This window comes from Hyla sarda, chromosome 1, assembly GCF_029499605.1.
Source record: "Hyla sarda isolate aHylSar1 chromosome 1, aHylSar1.hap1, whole genome shotgun sequence".
NCBI lineage: Eukaryota > Metazoa > Chordata > Amphibia > Anura > Hylidae > Hyla > Hyla sarda.
Window position 1 is genome coordinate 223,640,714 of NC_079189.1, and position 20,487 is coordinate 223,661,200.

The 20,487-nt window shown below is 42.7% G+C and overlaps 1 protein-coding gene and 1 long non-coding RNA gene across 3 annotated transcripts in view; one reads left to right on the forward strand and one right to left on the reverse strand.

Annotated features, from left to right (window-relative positions):
- The window catches only part of DNAH6 (dynein axonemal heavy chain 6), a 400,640-nt gene that overhangs the window by 52,890 nt on the left and 327,263 nt on the right, over positions 1 to 20,487 (forward strand). The gene's annotated exons all lie outside the window — the stretch shown is intronic.
- Positions 1 to 20,487, reverse strand: part of LOC130364881 (uncharacterized) — a 62,028-nt gene that overhangs the window by 35,038 nt on the left and 6,503 nt on the right. The gene's annotated exons all lie outside the window — the stretch shown is intronic.

Consider the following 20,487-nt stretch of genomic DNA (forward strand, 5'->3'; position numbering starts at 1 on the left):
CAGTTGATAAATAAGTCGCACATAAGCAAAAAAAAATTGTAAGAAAAAAATAACTAAGAAAAGCAATACATAAGCAAAAATTGATAAATGTCCCCCATATAGTTTTGGGGAGATGAAGACCCATCAATTGACATTTATAAATATTTAATCTATAGTAAGAGATTTTGCTAAAGGTGTCTATGATATCTTTGTTTCAGAATTAGATAAAAGTAGGATAATATCATATATATAAAGACTAATTTTATGTGTAAAAGATGGGTTATTTATGACTGTAATAAATGAAGATTGTCTAATTTTTATTGCTTGTGGGTCTTCAGTTATGGAAACAATTATGGTGGGTCTTCAGTTATGGAAAAAATTATGTCTTGTTCCATTGAAAATAGGGAAGGTGTCTGAAAGTGTGCCATATACATATACAGTAGTAGAAGGAGAGTAATATGAAGCTAAAATTGATGTTTTAATTTAGAGAGGCAAGACCAAAGGAGTCTAAAGTTGCAGATAGATAACATCAGTTTACCATGTCGAACGCCTTCCCTGCATCCAGAGACAAAAGCCAAGAAAGCGTCAATTGGCATAGGCATTTAAATCAATTGATGTGATTTAGATTTATTTTCTGTTAAATTATTTGGCATTTGTACATTGATAAAAATAAACACTTCTATTTTATAAAGCATTCTTACTTTGCAGCATTTTTTCCACACCTGCCTAAACATTTTGCACAGTACAGTATTACAAAACATTTATTGTAACTCAACACAACATGTTTGCTATTTCTTTTGTTTCATTTTTTACTTTATTTTTTATTCTCTTCATTATTTTTCTATTAAAGGGGTACTGCTGTGCAATGCTTATTTTTATTTTTTATTTAAATCAACTGATGCCATAAAGTTAAATCTTAATCCTTCCAGTACTTATTAGCAGCTGTCTACTAAGAGGAAATTCTTTTTTTTTTGGGGGGGGGGGGGGAATTCTTTTCCGTCACGACCACAGTGCTCTCGGCTGACACCTCTGTCCATGTCATGAACTGTCCAGAGAAGGAGAAAATCCCCATAGCATGCACATGTTGCCCTGGAAAGTTCCTAAAAGGGACAGAGGCTTCACTGTGGTCGTGACAGAAAAGAAATCCCGAAAGAAAATAATTTTCTCTGTAGTATACAGCTGCTAATAAGTACTGGAAGGATTAAGAATTTTTAATAGAAGTAATTTACAAATCTGCTTAAAGGGGTATTCCAGGCAAAAACTTTTTTTTATATATATCAACTGGCTCCAGAAAGTTAAACAGATTTGTTAATTACTTCTATTAAAAAATCATTATCCTTCCAATAGTTATTAGCTTCTGAAGTTTTCTGTCTAACTGCTCTATGATGATGTCACGTCCCGGGAGCTGTGCATGATGGGAACATTTCCCCATAGGAACTGCACAGCTCCCGGGACGTGAGTCATCATTGAGCAGTTAGACAGAAAGCAACAACTCAACTTCAGAAGCTAATAACTATTGGAAGGATTAAGATTTTTTTAATAGAAGTAATTTACAAATCTGTTTAACTTTCCGGAGCCAGTTGATATATAAAAAAAAGTTTTTGCCTGGAATACCCCTTTAACTTTCTGGCACCAGTTGATTTAAAAAAAAAAAGTTTTTCACCGGAGTACCCCTTTAACCTCTTAAGGATGCAGGGGAGCTAATGACAGCCGGGACCCTGGGCTAATAGTGTGCGGCACCGATCGTTGTGCGGCGCGCTATTAACCCTTTAGACGTTGCGTTCAAAGTAGATTGCCACGTCTAAAATTAAAGTAAAAACTCAGCTCAGTCAGGCTGATCGGGACCATCGCGGTGAAATCATGATGTCCCGATCAGCTAGAACGTGAGCGGAGGTCCCCTCACTTGCCTTCGTCACATCCGATCGGCGATTGATTGCTCCAAGCCTGAGATCCAAGCTTGAGCAATCGACCGCCGATTACACTGATCTTTGTTGTGTCAATCAACGGCAATGATCTGTGTATGAGATTGGTATGTGCAGTGAAATAGCCATCAGGGGGGGGGGGGGGCTGTAACACTGCAAAAAAAAAGGTTAAAAAAAGTTAATAAAGATCATTTAACACCTTCCCTAATAAAAGTAAGAATCACCACCATTTTTCCATAAAAAAAAAAAAAGCTGTGTAAGTAAAAATAAACATATGTGGTATTGCCGCATGTAGAAATGTCCAAACAATAAAAATGTGTCGTTAATTAAACCACACGGTCAATGGCGTACACGAAAAATAGTGTATTTTTGGTAACTATTTATATAAAAACAATCAAAAAGTCTGATCAATATAAAAATGGTACCGAAAAAAACTTTAGATCACAGCGCAAAAAATTAGCCCTCATACCGGCCCGTACGCAGAAAAATAAAAAAGTTATAGTTGTCAGAAAATGACAATTTTAAACGTATACATTTTCCTGCATGTAGTTATGATTTTTTTTAGAAGAACGACAAAATCAAACCTATATAAGTAGGGTATCATTTTAATTGTATGGACCTACAGAATAAAGATAAGGTGTCATTTTTACAGAAAAATTCACTGCGTAGAAACCGAAGTCCCCAAAATTTACAAAATGGCATTTTTTCTTCAATTTCTTTGCACAATTAATTTTTTTCCACTTCGCTGTGGATATTTTGGTAAATATGGAATTTTAGGTGTAAAATTGAAAACGTTATGATTTTTAGAAGGTGATGAGGAAAAAATGAAAATGCAAAAATGGAAAAACCATGTGTCCTTAAGGGGTTAACAACTTGGGGGACAGAGGGTTTTTCCGTTTTTGCTCTTTTGTTTTTTCCTCCTTACCTTTAAAAAATCATAACCCTTTCAATTTTGCACCTAAAAATCCATATGATGGCTTATTTTATCGTCACCAATTCTACTTTGTAATAACATCAGTTATTTTACCCAAGAATCTATGGTAAAATGGGAAAAAAATCATTGTGCGACAAAATTGAAGAAAAAACACACCATTTTGTTACTTTTGGGGGCTTCCATTTCAGCGCATTAAATTTTTCGGTAAAAATGACACCTTATCTTTATTCTGTAGGTCCATACGATTAAAATGATACTCTACTTATATAGATTTGTCATAAAATCATAACTACATGCAGGAAAATTTATATGTTTAAAATTGTCATCTTTTGACCCCTATAACTTTTTATTTTTCTGCGTTACGGGGCGGTATGAGGGCTCATTTTTTGTGCCGTGATCTGAAGTTTTTAGTAGTACCCTTTTTTTATTGTTTGGAGTTTTTGATCGCTTTTTATAAAAAAATTTCATGATATAAAAAGGGACCAAAAATACGCTATTTTCGACTTTGGAATTTTTTTGCGCGTACACCATTGACCGTGCGGTTTCATTAACAATATATTCTTATAACTCGGACATTTCCGCATGCGGCGATACCACAAATGTTTATTTTTATTTACACAGTTTTTTTGGGGAAAAGGGGGGTGATTCAAACTTTTCTTAGGGAAGGGGTTATTGATCTTTATTCACTTTTTTTTTTTTTCAATGTTATAGCTCCCATAGGGGACTATAACACTGCACACACTGGTCATTTACATTGATCAATGGTTTCTCATAGGTTTCTCAATGGTTTCTCATGTGATCCAGGCATGCCGCTTGACTGCTCATGCCTGGATCTCAGGCACTGAGCAGTCATTCGGCAATCGGACAGTGAGGAGGAAGGTAGGGGACACTCCTGCTGTCTTACAGCTGTTCGGGATGTTGCAATTTTGCGAATAGCCCCCTGTGTTAACCGGCATTAGTTTGCTTTCACTTTGGACACGGCATTCAACTTTGAACGCAGCATCTAAAGGGTTAACGGTGAGCGGCACCGCGATCAGTGCTGCGCGCTATTAGCCACGGGTCCCGGCCGTTGTTTGAGGCCGTGCTCGACCCGCTATGATGTGGGGCTACGGCGTGGCCCCGCATTATAGAAAGGGAGTGGATGAAGGGCGTACAGATACGCCCTCTGTCCCCAACCGGTTAATCTCCTATTATAGTATGCATTTTCCTCGTATTCTGTATTGCACAAACCTATGTCATACTGTGCTTTTTTTATACCCAAATATTTATGTATTCCATTTTATTGACAAAATAAGAAACCAACATCTGATGATGCATAATAAAAAAAATCTATAAAGGATATTATTGTTATATGCAGAGTTTATCTTCACTACTGAAGAAGGAATTGAGTATATTCCAAAAAGACTTTGTGAAAAGTAAAAGTCATTTAGTACATTTTACTTATGAAAACAAATATAATCGGTACCTAATCTATATTAAGTCAGTGAATACAACTGACAGAGCACATCAAATACTGGAGGAAACTCTTTGGTGCTCATTAGTGAACCATTAGCTGTAGTATGACTTAGCAGACAATATGGAACTAACCAAACCCATCAATATAAGAAAATATATGACTTCTCAATTTTTTTTGCTTGATCACACCAAGTTTATAATGATACAAAGTGATTGCAAATTTAAACTGTATATTGCTTTTTAAACTGTGAATAATTTATCCATGTGCATGAGAGGATGACACATGTGAAAAAAAAGAATAAATGCAATTTTTATGAATTCATTTGCACCCAATTATTGTAAAGGGTGTATTTCATTCTGGCAGAATGGTTAATTTCTACACTAGCTCCTGTTTTGTGCTTTGATTTAAACCTGTGTACTCTGACCTTGTCTTGTTCTGGGACTACTCTTCTACTTACTGTATCTGTACTGCAACACTTTCATACTGATTTGGACTGTTTGACTCTGATTTTGTTTGTATTTTTTTATGTGCTGTTGTTGGTTAACCCTTTTCTTCCTTGACTTGTTTTTCCTGACTTCTGTACTGTGGCTATGTAATACTATCATTATATAAATTGTGTATCGCCATAATTGTACCAACCTATAGAATAAAGATAACGTGCACACAGGAAAAGGAATAAAATAAATGAAAAACAAAGAACTTGCCTCTCCCCAAAATTCTTGATAAAAACGGATGAAAAAGTCTACAAAACTATGGCTCATTTTCCAAAAAACAAGACTTCACACAGGTCTGTCAACCAAAAAAAAATTTAATAAATACATGGAGTGATCTTTCATTTCTGAGACCTGAGACATGGGATACGTCTAAAAAGTGCACATTTAGTGTAATAAATAAATTATCAGTTTAATTAATGCTGTTATTATCTGCTGTGTTACAGAAAAAATATAACATTGCACCTCCACTTTTGCTCAATTCCTGTGAACCACCTAAAGAGTTAACCAAGTTTCTATAGCCTGTTATGGTGCAGTTTTTAAAATGGGGTAAAATAAGGGGGGGGGGGGGGCCCTCAAATCATGTCTATGGCATGAGGTGTGACATCTGTGGAGCAAAAGTTACTCCCATAGACATAAATAGAGGGGGTGTGGTGTGATGTCACGAACATAGGAGCCCAAAGCCGGCATTCTGAACTTAAATGTTCAGAACACCGGATTGTGGGGAACCCGGCAGTCTCCAGAGAATTTTTCCTTTTGGATAGGGGATAAGTTTAGGGACGGAGTACTCCTTTAAGGGCAAAATTAGCTTGGTCCTTGAGGGGTTAATATTTGAATGTTGTTGTCATTTTGGCTTTGTCTGGTAGTATTTTTAGGCAATGTATGGTAGTATTATGCAGGCAATATTCAGCTTTAATTATTTTAGGTTAGAAAGTTAACCTAATCAGTTACTAAAGGCAATTGACTAAGTAATGTGCTATTCATGTTTATCTGTAATCAGAAATTTCACTTTACTTTAAGAAAACATGGAAATGTGTTTTAAAAATCTGTATATTTAAAAATAAATAAGATACATTTTGATTTATTGCTCTCACAGGAAATGTAATTGAGAAATAGCAATAGTGTGCTTCAACTTAATCTTGAACTTAGTGATGTCATTTCATTGGCCAAAAGAGCACATGTGGTCATCAAAGACGTGCATTCATCTCATACTCTCAAATTCTAGGGAAGAAAGAAATATCTGTTGGATTATGTGCAAGGTTACAACACAAGTCTCTTTTCTATGTTTTGTAAGCTGTGGCTACAAAGAGGACCTTGTCTGTATAGAAATACTATGTTTAATACTATTGTAATGAGCTTGGCAGTACATCCGCAACTTGGTTTTTAAGTCAAATTTGATTCCTTTGAAAATATGAGGACTGAAAATGTGATGAAGTCACCTAAAAAGCAAGATCAACAATATAATTAACTGAAATGATGACAAATTTCAGCTACAGCTTTATTTAGTTGCAAAAGGATTGTTACTGTTTTTGATGCTTACATTTGTGGTTTAAGACCTGTTCCAATATTGAAAGCAATGGAATGTGATGTAGTGTTTATAGGTAGGAAAAAGTAGTCAAGTGGCAGCATGCATGACACCACACCATCTAATGCTTGGCATTGTGCTTGGCATTGTTGCTCAGCTATGGAAACCCATGACATGAAGCTTCCTGTGTACAGTTTTTGAGCTGATTTCAATATCATATAAAGTTTGGAACTCTGCACTTAATGAGTCTGCAGAGATTTTATGCACTATGCATCTCAGTGCGCACACCCACCCACCCACAAATACACCTCTTAAGCATTTAATCCTGGTGTTTCATCCAGTTTCTTCACCCCCCTTTTCCCATAAATAAAAAAAAACTGTGTTAATAAAAATAAACATATGTGGTATCGCCGCGTGTGCAAATGTCCGAATTATAAAAATATATTGTTAATTAACCCCTTAAGGACCCAGCCATTTTACACCTCAGGACCCGGCCATTTTTTGCACATCTGACCACTGTCACTTTAAACATTAATAACTCTGGGATGCTTTTAGTTATCATTCTGATTCCGAGATTGTTTTTTCGTGACATATTCTACTTTAACATAGTGGTAAAATTTTGTGGTAACTTGCATCTTTTCTTGGTGAAAAATCCCCAAATTTTATGAAAAATTTGAAAATTTTGCATTTTTCTAACTTTGAAGCTCTCTGCTTGTAAGGAAAATGGATATTCCGAATAAATTTTTTTTTTATTCACATATACAATATGTCTACTTTATATTTGCATCATAAAATTGACATGTTTTTACTTTTGGAAGACACCAGAGGGCTTCAAAGTTCAGCAGCAATTTTCCAATTTTTCACAAAATTTCCAAACTCACAATTTTTCATGGACCAGTTCAGGTTTGAAGTGGATTTGAAGGGTCTTCATGTTAGAAATACCCCACAAATGACCCCATTATAAAAACTGCACCCCCCAAAGTATTCAAAATGACATTCAGTCCGCGTTTTAACCCTTTAGGTGTTTCACAGGAATAACAGCAAAGTGAAGGAGAAAATTCACAATCTCCATTTTTTACACTCGCATGTTCTTGTAGACCCAATTTTTGAATTTTTACAAGGGGAAAAAGGAGAAAATGTATACTTATATTTGTAGCCCAATTTCTCTCGAGTAAGCACATACCTCATATGTCTATGTAAAGTGTTCGGTGGGCGCAGTAGAGGGCTCAGAAGTGAAGGAGCGACAAGGGGATTTTGGAGAGTACGTTTTTTTTAAATGGTTTTTGGGGGGCATGTTGCATTTAGGAAGCCCCTATGGTGCCAGAACAGCAAAAATCCCCCACATGGCATACCATTTTGGAAACTAGACCCCTTGAGGTACGTAACAAGGAATAAAGTGAGCTTTAATACCCCACAGGTGTTTCACGACTTTTGCATATGTAAAAAAATAAATAAAAAAATTTCACTAAAATGTGTTTCCCCCCAAATTTCACATTTTTGCAAGGGTTAATAGCAGAAAATACCCCCCAAACATTGTAACCCCATCTCTTCTGAGTATGAAGGTACCCCATAAGTTGACCTGAGGTGTACTATGGGTGAACTACAATGCTCAGAAGAGAAGGAGTCATATTTGGCTTTTTGAGAGCAAATTTTGCTCGGGGGCATGTCGCATTTAGGAAGCCCCTATGGTGCCAGGACAGCAAAAAAAAAAAACACATGGCATACCATTTTGGAAACTAGACCCCTCAGGGAACGTAACAAGAAATAAAGTGAGCCTTAATACCCCACAGGGGTTTCACGACTTTTGCATACGTAAAAAAAAAAATAAAAAAAAATCACTAAAAGGTGTGTTTCCCCCCCAAATTTCACATTTTTGCAAGGGTTAATAGCAGAAAATACCCCCCAAAATTTGTAACCACATCTCTTCTAAGTATGGAGGTACCCCAAAAGTTGACCTGAAGTGCACTACGGGCGAACTACAATGCTCAGAAGAGAAGGAGTCATATTTCGCTTTTTGAGAGCAAATTTTGCTCGGGGGGCATGTCGCATTTAGGAAGCCCCTATGGTGCCAGGACAGCAAAATAACCCCCACATGGCATACCATTTTGGAAACTAGACCCCTTGAGGAACGTAAGAAGGCGTAAAGTGAGCATTTACCCCCCACTGGTGTCTGTCATATCTTTGGAACAGTGGGCTGTACAACATTTTTTATTTGCACAGCCCACTGTTCCAAAGATCCGTCAGACACCTGTGGGGGGTAAATTCTCACTGCACCCCTCATTACATTCCGTGAGGGGTGTAGTTTCCGAAATGGGGTCACATGTGGGGTTTTTTTTTTTTTGCATTTGTCAAAACCGCTGTAACAATCAGCCACCCCTGTGCAAATCCCCTCAAATGTACATGGCGCACTCTCCCTTCTGGGCCTTGTTGTGCGCCCCCAGAGCAGTTTGTGCCCACATATGGGGTATCTCCGTACTCGGGAGAAATTGCGTTACAAATTTTGGGGGGCTTTTTTCCCCTTTACCTCTTGTCAAAATGAAAAGTATAGGGCAACACCAGCATGTTAGTGTAAAAAGTTTATTTTTTTTACACTAACATGCTGGTGTAGACCCCAACTTCACCTTTTCATAAGGGGTGAAAGGAGAAAAAGCCCCCCAAGATTTGTTAGTCAATTTCTCCCGAGTACGGCGATACCCCATATGTGACCCTAAACTGTTGCCTTGAAATACGACAGGGCTCCGAGGTGAGAGCGCCATGCGCATTTGAGGCCTGAATTAGGGATTTGCATAGGGGTGGACATAGGGGTATTCTACGCCAGTGATTCCCAAACAGGGTGCCTCCAGCTGTTGCAAAACTCCCAGCATGCCTGGACAGTCAACGGCTGTCCGGCAATACTGGGAGTTGTTGTTTTGCAACAGCTGGAGGCTCCATTTTGGAAAGAGTGGCGTACCAGGTGTTTTTCATTTTTATTGGGGAGGGAGGGGGGCTGTGTAGGGGTATGTGGATATGTAGTGTTTTTTACTTTTTATTTTATTTTGTGTTAGTGTAGTGTAGTGTTTTTAGGGTACAGTCGCACGGGCGGGGGGGTTACAGCGAGTTTGAGCTGCCGCGCAAAATTTGCTGCATTGCAAACTTGCAGCCCGATACTCACTGTAAGCCGCCTGCCCATGTGAGTGTATCCTGTACATTCACAGGGGGGGGACCTCCAGCTGTTGCAAAACTACTACTCCCAGCATGCCTTAGAATGTTTGGGAGTTGTGGTTTTGCAACAGCTGGAGGCACACGGGTTGGGAAACACTGAGTTAGGAAACAATGTTTCCCAACCAGTGTGCCTCCAGCTGTTGCAAAACCACAACTCCCAAACATTCTCAGGCATGCTGGGAGTAGTAGTTCGGCAACATCTTTAGAGCCAGATGTTGCCGAACTACAACTCCCAGCATGCTTGGAGTTGTAGTTTTGCAACATCTGGAGGACTAGTTTGCAGACCACTAATACAGTGGTTCCCAATCTGTGCCCTTCCAGATGTTGCTAAACTACAACTCCCAGTATGCCAAAACTGTCCAGGCATGCTGGGAGTTGTAGTTCTGCAACATCTGAAGGGCCAGATGTTACAGAACTACAACTCCCAGCATGCCTGGACAGTAAGGGCCTGCTGAGGATGTGTAGTTTTGCAACATCTGGAAGGGCACAGTGGTCCAAAAACTGTGGACCTCCAGATGTTGCAAAACTGCAACTCCCAGCATGCCCAGACGCCAAGGGCTGTCTGGGCATGCTGGGAGTTGTAGTTTACAGGGTCCTATTACAGCAATGCATGTCGCTTTACGGCGACGTGCATTGCTGTAAAGGGCCCGACCGCGGCTGAAGATCCACTCACCTGTCGCCATCTTCCTCGCCGGGATCCGGGTCTTCAGGGACGAGGTAAGTACCGGGGCCGGTCCCCAGCACTCCCCCGTCCCCCGCCGCGTCCTCCGGTCTTCCTCCCGTCCTCTCCGGACTTTCAGGGGCCGGGCAGGACGGGAGGAAGTAACCGCCCCCCCTCCTGCGATTGGTCGGTTAACTAACCGACAGATCGCAGGGGGATCGGAGGAGGTGGCAGGCTTGCCACCTCGCTCCTATACGTTAGCATGGTCCTGGCTGTCTGTGACAGCCGGGATCATGCGAAATTACCGGGCGGTCGGGTCCCAGAGACCCGATCAGCCCGGTATCGCCGCAGATCGCAAGGGCGATTTCCCTTGCGATTTGCGGCGATCGCCGACATGGGGGGCCTACATGGCCCCCCTCGGCGTTTGCCCTGGATGCCTGCTGAAGGATTTCAGCAGGCATCCGCTTCCGATCTCTGCCCGGCGAGCGGCAGAGACCGGAAAACGCCAGGACGTACGGGGACGTCCTGGGTCCTTAAGGCCCAGGGTGCGGGGACGTCCCCGTACGTCCTGGGTCCTTAAGAGGTTAAACCGCACGGTCAATGGCGTACGCGAATAAAAATTCCAAAGTCCAAAGTAGCGTATTTTTGGTCACTTTTTATATCATAAACAAATTAATAAAAAGCGATGAAAAAGTCTGATCATTGCAAAAATAACAACGATAAAAACTTCAGAACACGGCGCAAAAAATGAGCCCTCATACTGTCCCGTACGCGGAAATATAAAAAAGTTATAGGGGTCAGAAGATGACAATTTTAAAAGTATAAATTTTCCTGCACGTAGTTATGATTTTTTTCAGAAGTGCGACAAAATCAAACCTATATAAGTTGGGTATCATTTTAACTGTATGGACCTACAAAATAAAGATAAGGTGTAATTTTTACCAAAAAATGCACAGCATAGAAACGAAAGCCCCCAAAAGTTACAAAATGAGGAAATTTTTTCTTCAATTTTGTCGCACAATGAATTTTTTTTCCGTTATGCTGTGGAATTTTTGGTAAAATGTCAAATTTCACTGCAAAGTAGAATTGGTGGCGCAAAAAATAAGCCATAATATGGATTTTTAGGTGCAAAATTGAAAGCGTTTTTTAGAAGATGATGAGGAAAAAATGAAAATGCAAAAACGGAAAAACGCTGAGTCCTTAAGGGGTTAAATGTCCAGCTTCTGAGTGATCTCTGATGTCAGTCATTACCAGAAGGTGTTAGCTGCAGATAGCAGTCGGCACCTGCTGTGTTTGGTGCAGGCAAGGCTCCCAGCATGTTCCCTTCTCATAAACCAGACCCATGGCATGAATATACGGCATGGGGCGGTAAGCGGTTTAACATACTGCAAAGGGGGAATTTACTTAAAGGGTTACTCCGGTGGCAATTTTTTTTTTTAAATCAACTGGTGCCAGAAAATTAAACAGATTTGTAAATTACTTCTATTATAAAATCTTAATCCTTCTAGTACTTATTAGATGCTGAATACTACAGAGGAAATGGTTATCTTTTTGGAACACAGAGCTCTCTGCTGACATCATGAGCACATTGCTCTCTGCTGACATCTCTGTCCATTTTAAGAACTGTCCAGAGTGGAAGAAAATCCCCATAGCAAACATATTATGCTATGGATAGTTCCTAAAATGGACAGAGATGTCAGCAGAGAGCACTGTGGTCATGATGTCAGCAGAGAGCTCTGTGTTCCAAAAAGAAAATAATTTCCTCTGTAGTACTCATCAGCTAATAAGTACTGAAAGGATTAAATGGGCACTGTCACCAACTTTATTTTTTGATATGTTGTAGTACTTATGTACTACAACATATCTCTAATATACTTTTATTATTATTTTTAATTAAAATTGTTTAATTTACATTTGAAAACCGGCCACTAGGGGTCTCCCTCGTAGTGGCCGGCTGCAGCCTGGCGTGACGTCATGCCTGAAAAAGGACCGATGCGGCCGGGCATCGGTCCTTTTTCATTCAGCCTGCGCTCGCTCCCTGCCTGTCAATCAGACAAGCAGGGAGCGAGCGCATTGGCTCCCCGGCCACTGGCTGGGAGACCACTCCTCCCGCACATCGCCTCCGCCGCCTCCGCCTCGTCGCCGCCGCTGTCCCTGCACGCCAGCTGCCGGACTCTGCAGTAAGTGTAATTGGGGGGGGGGTTGTGATGGAGGGAACGGGGTATGGCGCGGGGGGGGAGGGAGACGGAGGGGACGGGCTAGCGCCGCATGTAACTAATAGTTTATCTACACAGGGTGCCTCCAGCTGTTTCAATACTACAACTCCCAGCATGCCCTGACAGCCAATAGATGTCAGGGCAAGCTGGGAGTTGTAGTGATGAAACAGCTGGAGGCACCCTGTGTAGATGAATTAAGGGCGGAAGTCCCCCCCAGCAGGCATCAGTGACGTGGTGCCTGCTGGGGAAGTCTGCCTGGTAGTGAGCACACTGCCAGGCAGACAAAAAGCATTTTTAATATAGTAAAAATAAAAATTAAAAGCAGGGAGGGTGTTAGGGACAGATTGGCAATAGGCAGGGACAGAAAAAAAAATAGGATGGTGGAAGCTACCCTTTAAGATTGTTTTAATAGAAGTCATTTACTAATCTGTTTCACTTTCTGGCACCAGTTGATTTTAAAAAAAAGTTTTCCACGGGAGTACCCCTTTAACCCCTTCCCTAATAAAAGATTGAATCACCCCCATTTTCCCATTTAAAAATAAAAACTGTGTAAATAAAAATAAACATATGTGGTATCGCCGCATGCGTAAAATGTCCGAATTATAAAAATATATTGTTAATTAAACCGCACGGTCAATGGCGTACGCGCAAAAAAATTTGATCAGCAGTCACCCCGCGCAAATGCCCAGGGGGTTCATCAGACCCCCCCATGTCGGCGATCGCCGCAAATCGCAAGTGAATTCACAGGAGTACCCCTTTAAGCCCTGCATTTTATCTAAGATAGATTACCTCATTATTTGGGGAGGTAATGTGGCATCCGTGCTACACTTTGTTTACCATACCATTAAAATTACATGAAGTTGCAGTAAACTGCACCCTACTTTTAACCCCTTAAGGATGAGCACCATAAATGTACGGCCCTCCTAAGTGACACTTCGCGCACATCGCTGTACATTTAGGGTGCTGCGTTCCGTGATCACCGCGTCTCCGGACGCGGTGATCGGGCCAGGATGGCTGCTGTTATCTTTTTTGGGGTGTAAGGGTTTTTTTTCGTTTGCGGTTTTTGGATTTTCTTTTACTACTCTGTGCATCTTGCCAGAACTGAGTGCTGATCAGTGAAGCACTTCACTGATCAGCAATCAGCATTTTTTTTACTGTTACTGCAAGCAAAACACACACACCCTTAGACACCTACATATCCCCCTCCCCCCCCCCCCAAGAAAAAAATTTAAACTGACAATGTCTCAAAGGGTATATTCGGTGGAGGAGGAATCTGCCTTTATTGCCTGACACCGAATCCGCCAGTAAAGGAGAAGAGGAAGACCCCTCTTTCCTTCTTTCTTCCTCTTCCCCCTCATCATCCAGTGAGTCCCCTAAAAGGCGGCGCCACAGGGCAATGCCAGTAGAGGCCCCCCAAACTAGCGCCCTCTTCCCAGTACCAATTTTCCTGTCCCCTATACTAGTAACCCTGTCCCCCTTATAGATGACCCCGTCTGGACCCCAGTTCCACAAAATTATGGACCCAGGGATCCAAATTGACACCACAGGCCTCATTAAAATACCCTTTTTTTTTACGTTTTTTTTTTCAGTGAGGACTTTGTCAATTTGATGATGATGCAAACAAATTTTTACGCCCAAAACTTTTTGACCCAGAACCCTGGATGTTTTTTGGCTAGGCCTGAGAGATGGACCCCCATCAATGCAGCCGAGATGAGGACATTTTGGGGCCCTGTGCTGCATATGGGCCTAGTCAACAAACCAAGCATTCAGTAAAACTGGAGTAGGGATGTTCTTTACAACACCCCACTTTACCATATGGCCATGAAAAGGGATCGCTTTGACTATCCGGAAATATTTGCATTATGCAGATAATGCAACATGTCCGCCTAGAGATGATCCCACCTAGGACCACCTTTTCAAAATATGACTGGTCATAGATAATTTTACCACTAAATTTGCAGAGGCCTATGTCCCCCAAAAATATATTGCCATTGACGAGTCCCTTATTAGTTTAAAAGACTACGTTTTTTGTTGTTGTTTACATTTTATACTTGGAGGTGTGTAAACTCCATATGTAATGCGCCTGGAACATTTTCCAGGCAGCATGAAGGCCATGCACCTGTGAGGCCATGCACCTATATTAGCCAACTTAGGTGGGGCTTGCAGCTTGCCTCCCTCCTCCCATTGTATGTGTTTAGCCACGCTGGAGGGTACCTGGGAGGACTGGCCCCTGTTTTGCTTATCACGCACAGTTAGATTTAGCGCTAGGTCCCGTGCCATTTGAGAAACCTTGGCGTTGGTGTGCGGGCTCTGGTATGTCCTTCATATAAGGATATACTGGCGAATGTCTCAATTTTAACATCAGTGTTGAGGGATAGCCAATGTCATTGTATACATCTACCACAGTAGTGCACCCATATTCCTGCATTGTATAGTTTAAAAGGAAGGCTTCATTTCCGCCTGTACATTCCCAGTAAAAGGGCAAGATATGGTGTGAAAGTATACAAACTCTGTGAGAGTACCTCAGGGTACACTTACAGGTTTCGGGTGTATGAAGGAAAGAATTCCCGCATTGAACCCCCAGAATTCCCCCCCCCCCATCCTGGGAGTTAGTGGGAAAATTGCGTGGGAACCTCTATGTGGATAACTTTTATACAAGCATCCCTCTCTTCAAGTCCCTTTCCGCCAGAGCCACTGCCGCTTGTGGCACTGTGCGGAAAAATCTGAGAGGCCTTCCAAAACATCCTATAAAAACTCCAATCCATAGGGGTGAAAATAGGGCCCTTACTAGTGACAATATGTTGCTGGTTAGGTATAAGGACAAGAGGGATGTTCTTATGCTGACCACCATTCACGGTAACGGCAGCACCCCTGTCACTGTACGAGGTACCGCAACACCAGTTCTCAAACCTGATTGTATCCTGGGCTACAATCAGTATATGGGAGGAGTTGATCTCTTTGATCAAGTCCTTTAGACCATATAGCGCCACGCACAAAACCAGTGTATGGTACAAAAAAGTAGCAGTGTACATGGTCCAGACGGCATTGTACAGCGCTTTTGTACTATTTCGAAGCACTGGCAACACAGGAACATTCTTTCAGTTCCAGGAGGTAGTGATCAAGGCCCTGATCTTTGGCGACCAGGAAAAAGCAGGCCCAAGTACCTCTGAAACTGAAGGGCAACATTTTCCAGGGGAGGTCCCCCACACTGGAAAAAAGGGACGATCCCAAAGAAGATGCCGAGTCTGTTCTAAAAAAGGGATAAGAAAGGACACCATTTTCCAGTGTGACACCTGTTCTGAAAAACCAGGCCTCTGCATCTAAGAATGCTTCAAGATGTATCATACGTCTTTGGAATATTACATTTATGATTTACCCTATGATTATCTTTCCCCAAATTAACTGCGCTTTGTACATGCCATATGCGGCGTTGTACAGTGCTTTTGTTCTTTTCCAATGTGTTGGTGATGTACATGAGCTTGGACCATGGCTAAGAATAGTGATGAGCGGCAGGGGCCATATTCGAATTTGCGATATTTCGCAAATATATGAACGATAATCCGTCCTATGTTCGTTCTCTTTTTTTTCCATGCGAAAATTCATAATGAAATTCGCATAGTGCGTATGCGTGATTATATCTTTCACCTAAAAGAAGGGAGGGATCAGTGTCCTCTGAAAGTGCCGATATTCGCGAATATTTGCATATTCGCATATACGAAATATTCGCGCTCCACACCGACTCACACAGTAAATAATATTGGAGCCTTCTTTGGACCACAAACTGGAAGCAGGAAGGGATGATCACTTTTTTTTACACAGTACACATCATTGTTGTGATGTGTACTGTGAATAAAAAAACAAACAAAAATTCGTCATTACAAATATATATCGCTATATTCTAAATATTCACGAAATCGCGAAGTGCCAATATTCGCGGTAAAAATTAGCATTTGGAATATACAACTCAACACTAGCTATGAACAGCGCTTTTCTGATGCATTGGCAACACAGGGACATTCCAGGCCCTGGTTGTAATTATCTCCAAAAAGTCCCAAGAACATTGATCCATGAATTTATTCTGATTGCCATATTTGGAGTCGGGAAGGAATTTTTCCTTCTGGCATGGGGCAAATTGGCATTCGCCCTTATAAGGTTTGTAGATATGGAACAGCTGGAGGCACACAAATACAACTCTCAGCATGCCCAGACAGCCATTTGCTGTTCGTACATGCTGGGAGTTGTATTTATGCAAGACCTGGATGGCCACAATTTAGAGACCACTGCACAGGGCTCTCCAGTTGTTGCTAGGCAACTACTCCCCTCCTGCCTCCTATCAACAGCACGATCGCCGCCCGCCACACCTAGAGCAGGATCACCACCCGCAATCAGTAAGGGACCTCCGCCGCCGCTCACATCACAGTTTCCTGCTCTGCCTGGACTACCGTGGGTGGGCAGAGCAGAGGAACTGAACTTTAACCCTCGCGCCACCTCCCCGATCGCTTCGGACCGACCAATAGCAGAGATAGGAGGGGTGGCACCCCTGCCACCTCACTCCTATCACTTCAGGGTGATCGAAGCTGTCTACCGGCTCACCGGAGACCCATATGACCTGGAATCGCCGCAAAGCTCCGGTCTCAATTGACCAACATGGGGGGGGGGGGGGGCGCTCAGGAGCCCCCCAGGCATTGGCACGGGATGCCTGCTGAACGATCTCAGCAGGCATCCCATTCCATTCACCGCCCGGTTACCAGTGATGAACGAAAACGCCACCAAAATCTGTTTTCCTCTCCTTCTCAATTTCCTCTGGATGAAGATTTACATGCTACAGTGTTATTTCTCCTGTACTTCCCTCCTGACATGATTTTCTCTCAAAGCTGCTGTGCAATGAATGCTGACATGAAGGCCTCTGTAAAAATCCTGTGCATCTCTGCTTCCCTGTATGAACCCTGTGAATTTCTGCTTCCCTGTATGAACCCAGTGAATTTCTGCTTCCCTGTATGAAGCCCGTGCATTTCTGCTTCCCTCTATGAACCCCGTGCATTTCTGCTTCCCTGTATAAACCCTGTGCATTTCTGCTTCCCTGTATGAACCTCATGCATTTCTGCTTCCCTGTATGAACCCCGTGCATTTCTGCTTCCCTGTATGAACCCCGTGCATCTCTGCTTCCCTGTATGAACCCTGTGCATTTCTGCTTCCCTGTATGAACCCCGTCCATCTCTGCTTCCCTGTATGAACCTTGTGCATTTCTGCTCCCCTGTATGAACCCCGTGCATTTCTGCTTCCCTGTATGAACCCCGTGCATTTCTGCTCCCCTGTATGAACCCTGTGCATTTCTGCTTCCTTGTATGAACCTCGTGCATTTCTGCTTCCCGGTATGAACCCCGTGCATTTCTGCTTCCCGGTATGAACCCCGTGCATTTCTGCTTCCCTGTATGAACCCTGTGCATTTCTGCTTCCCTGTATGAACCCTGTGCATTTCTGCTTCCTTGTATGAACCTCGTGCATTTCTGCTTCCCTGTATGAACCCCGTCCATCTCTGCTTCCCTGTATGAACCTTGTGCATTTCTGCTTCCCTGTATGAACCCCGTGCATTTCTGCTTCCCTGTATGCACCCTGTGCATTTCTGCTTCCCTGTATGAACCCTGTGCATTTCTGCTTCCCTGTATGAACCCCGTGCATTTCTGCTTCCCTGTATGAACCCCGTGCATTTCTGCTTCCCTGTACGAACCCTGTGCATCTCTGCTTCCTTGTATGAACCCAGTGCATCTCTGCTTCCCTGTATGAACCCCGTGCATCTCTGCTTCCCTGTATGGACCCTGTGCATTTCTGTTTCCCTTTATGAACCCCGTGCATTTCTACGTTCCTGTATGAACCTTGTGCATTTCTGCTTCCCTGTATGAACCCTGTGCATTTATATGTCCCTGTATGAACCCTGTGGCTTTCTGCTTCCCTGTATGGACCCCGTGCATTTCTGTTTCCCTTTATGAACCCCGTGCATTTCTACGTCCCTGTATGAACCTCGTGCATTTCTGTTTCCCTGTATGAACACCATGCATTTCTGCTTCCCTGTATGAACCCTGTGCATTTCTATGTCCCTGTATGAACCCTGTGGATTTCTGCTTCCCTGTATGGACCCCGTGCATTTCTGCTTCCCTGTATGGACCCCATGCATTTCTACGTCCCTGTATGAAAATTGTGCATTTCTGCTTCACTGTATGGACCCCGTGCATTTCTGCTTCCCTGTATGGATCCCGTGCATTTCTACGTCCCTGTAAGAACCCTGTGCATTTCTGCTTCCCTGTATGGACCCCGTGCATTTCTGCTTCCCTGTATGGACCCTGTGCATTTCTGCTTCCCTGTATGGACCCCGTGCATTTCTGCTTTCCTGTATGGACCCCATGCATTTCTATGTCCCTGTATGAACCCTGTGCCTTTCTACGTCCCTGTATGAATGCTGACATAGAAATGCACAGGGTTCATACAGTGATGTTCATGTCCTGTACAACCCCCATGCATTTCTATGTCCTTTTTATGAGGCTAATGAACACCTCATGAAAAAGCAGAAACCAGCCCGTGCAGTCCATCCTTCCCCTTACAGCCCAAGGAAACCTGCATTATACACAGCACACTAATATAACTCAGCCCTGGTTGGGAAACACTGGCATACACACACAAAAGGGACTACAACTCCCAGCATGTGTCCTTCAGGAGTTTTCAGTCTGTGGTATTACACCAGCAGCTGCCTCTGTAGTCTCCTGGGGGTTGTAGTTCACCAACACCTCTATTGTCTCTCAGTAGTCTCCTGGGGGTTGTAGTTCACCACACCTCTACAGGGCATACACCAGTGTTTCCCTACTAGGGTGCCTCAAGGTGTTCCAGAACTACAGCTCCCAGCATTCCCTGGTTGGGAAATACTAGCACACACACACATAACAGGGACTACAACTCCCAGCACGTGTCATTCAGGAGTCCTGCCCCCCCCTCCCCTTCACACATAGAAATCATCCAAAGTCTGTTTTCCCCCCCCCACCCCTTATCCCCAGTCCCTGCAGTGTGCCCCCCTTATCCCCAACCCATGCAGTATGTCCCCCTTCACACATAGAAATCATCCCCAGTCTGTGATGTCCCCCCTTATCCCCAGCCCGTGCAGTGTGCCCCCCCTTATCCCCAGCCTGTGCAATATGTCCCCCTTCACACATAGAAATAATCCACAGTCTGTGATGTCCCCTCCTTATCCCCAGCCTGTGCAGTATGCCCCCCCCCCTTATCCCCAGCCCATGCAGTATGTCCCCCCTTCACACATAGAAATCATCCAGTCTGTGATGTCCCCCCTTATCCCCAGCCCATGCAATATGTCCCCCTTCACACATATGTGGTAAGCCTTGGGGGGTGTAGGGTAGTTGGGATGTTGTAGTAGATAAGGGGTAATGTTAACCCTATCGTTCGTGACGCCAGGCTGAGGGCTTGTATGCTGAGGTAATTCTCCGGCCTATCGCTGCCCTTCCCAGAAACGATAGGTGCATGTAATAAAATGACTGAAGGTCCACAAGGTACTTGAACTTGAACAAACTTTACTTAAAGGGGTACTCCGGTGAAAAGCTTTTTTCTTTTAAATCAACTGGTGGCAGAAAGTTAAACATATTTGTAAATTACTTCTATTAAAAAATCTTAATCCTTCCTGTACTTATTAGCTGCTGAATACTACTGAGGAAATTCTTTTCTTTTTGGAATGCTCTCTGATGACATCACGACCACAGTTCTCTCTGCTGACGTTATTATAATAATAATAATAATAACGCTTTATGTATTGTTGTCCTTAGTGGGATTTGAACCCAAGTCCCCAGCACTGCAAGGCAGCAGTGCTAACCACTGAGCCACCATGCTGCCCTTAGCATACATCTGCTATGCATGGTTGCTAAAATGGACAGAGATGTCAGCAGAGAGCACTATGTTCGTGATGTCATCAGTGTTCCAAAAAGAAAGGAATTTCCTCTGTAGCATTCAGCAGCTAATAAGTACTGGAAGGATTAAGATTTTTAATAGAAGTAATTTACAAATATGTTTAACTTTCTGCCACCAGTTGATTTAAAAGAAAAAAGGTT